This window comes from Sinocyclocheilus anshuiensis, unplaced genomic scaffold, assembly GCF_001515605.1.
Source record: "Sinocyclocheilus anshuiensis isolate Anshui unplaced genomic scaffold, SAMN03320099.WGS_v1.1 scaffold4853, whole genome shotgun sequence".
Classification (NCBI taxonomy): domain Eukaryota; kingdom Metazoa; phylum Chordata; class Actinopteri; order Cypriniformes; family Cyprinidae; genus Sinocyclocheilus; species Sinocyclocheilus anshuiensis.
In genome coordinates, this window is record NW_015549914.1 from 8,916 (window position 1) to 11,188 (window position 2,273).

A 2,273-nucleotide genomic window follows, 5' to 3' on the forward strand; every position below is an offset into this window, starting at 1 on the left:
TAAATGGCCACTGCTGGCGAAGGTTTGTTGCCAAATACGTGAACTCGCATCCTGTAGTCCACGACCTCCTTAGTCAGATCGTTATCACGATGCCATAGAGAGCAAAAAATCACGGCAGTCCTCCCGAACCAAGAAGCAGTGAAACATCTGCTGTATGTCGGCTGTGATGGCAACAGGATCTTTTCGAAATCTTAAGAGGACCCCTAACAGGCTGTTATTAAGGTCTGGCCCTGACAGCAGTACGTCGTTCAGAGATATCCCATCAAACTTTGCACTAGAGTCAAAGACAACTCGAATTTGCTCTGTCTTTTTGGGATGATACACACCAAATGATGGAAGATACCAGCACTCCTGGCCATCTTGTAAAGGAGGTGCTAGCTCTGCATGGTTATTGTCGAGTATTCTCTGCATGAATTCTGTAAAATCCTCTCTCATCTTTGGCCGTTTATCAAGGTTGCGACGTAGAGACATGAAACGTTTAACAGCGTACTCTCTGTTGTTGGGCAAGCGTCTCCTTGACTCACGAAATGGTAGTGGTGCCACCCAGCTGTTACTTGAGTCCTTGGAGAATTCTTTTTCCATTATGTCCAGGAATATTTCGTCCTCAATTGAAGGTGCAAATTTATTGTCATCCTCGGTCTGCTGAAAGACTGAGTGAAGTCTGCAGCTGGATAAGCCTGATGGTTTTTGTAACTGGGTTTTCTCATTAAACTTCTCCTTCAGTACAATGTGATTATCGCATGGACTGAAATAGCTTGGTCTGCCATTCTCTAAGATGTGTGTTCTCATGCAGTTCACTGGAGAGGGCTTGTGACACTTCCCTAGACACACGTTTCCCACAATGACCCAGCCGAGGTCCAATTTTTGGGCATACGGCGCATCATGAGGACCGTTGAGTTGTCTGCGAACTTTATGCGCTCTTATTATGTCTCTTCCTAGCAGGAACAGTATTTCAGCATTTGGATCAATGGGTGGTATCTTGTCTGCTATTACTTTTAAATGACCATGATGCAGAGCGGCAGCAGCAGTTGGTATTTCGTCTCTGTTGTCTGGCATACTATTGCATTCAATAAGAGTAGGGAGTGAAAAACTAATCTCACCATCTGCAGACTCAATGATGAACCCTTGTGATCTTCTACCAGATGCTTCAACGACTCCAGCACATGTTTTCAATGTATATAAAGCACAGGTCCCTTGAACATTGAACATGTCAAAAAACTCTGACCTCGCCAGAAATCTGTTGCTCTGCTCATCTATGATGGCGTAAATCCGTTTGCTTTTGTCGGGGCTTCCAGCAGGATAAACATTTATAAGACATATTTTAGCGCATGACTTCTCACTAAACCCTTTGCCACAGACCTTGGTGCATTTTGATGATACGTCACCACCACAGGACTCTTCACTCTCCCCGCCGTGCTGTAAAGGAGGTATAGAATCAGAACGCCATGGTGATGGGCCTGGGTGGAGAGCAGCCAGGTGTTTGTCACTCTCGCACTCAGAGCATTTGATTGATACATCACAATTCTTAGCGACGTGTTTGTTCGATGAGCAGCATCTATAACAGACGGACAGCTCCTTTAGAATCCTCATCCGTTCCTCTAGTGGTTTCTCTCTAAAGCCTCTGCATTTCTTGAGAGGATGGGGCTTACGATGTAATGGACATTGTTTATCGATCTCATCGGCTCCTCTCTGAAAACTCTTGACATGAGACAGATTAGAGGAGGTCATCACATCCATTTTATGGACTGAGACAGGTTTCTGAACATGGGTGTGGCTTTCACTATAACTGTCTTTTCCACCAGAGGCTATGGTGAGCGAAGAAAGGTTGAAGCTCGGATCGTTGCGTGCTCTTGCTTCTGTACACACAAACTTAACAAAAAAGGAGAATGGAGGAAAAGGAACCCCATATGTGTATTTATAATGCGAACCCTGCATCATCCACTTTTCCTGTAATCCAAAGGGCAACTTTTGCACAATTGGGTTAACACCTCTGGACGTATCTAGATACGTGAGCCCAGGTAGATCACCCCCACTCTTAGCTGCTTCTATCTCTAAAAGCAGGTCTCCTAGTTCTCTGAGTTTATGGTGGTCTTTAGCTGATATCTTTGGAGAAGTCATTTCACTATTTTCGTGAAAAGGGCTTTCTCAATAGCTTCTGGAGACCCGTAGGTCGTATCTAGCCTCTCCCAGATCAATTCCAGACCAGCAGGTAAATTTCTTGCATTTACAGATTTAATGCGACGGGCATGATCTGCTGACTCTCTCCCTAACCA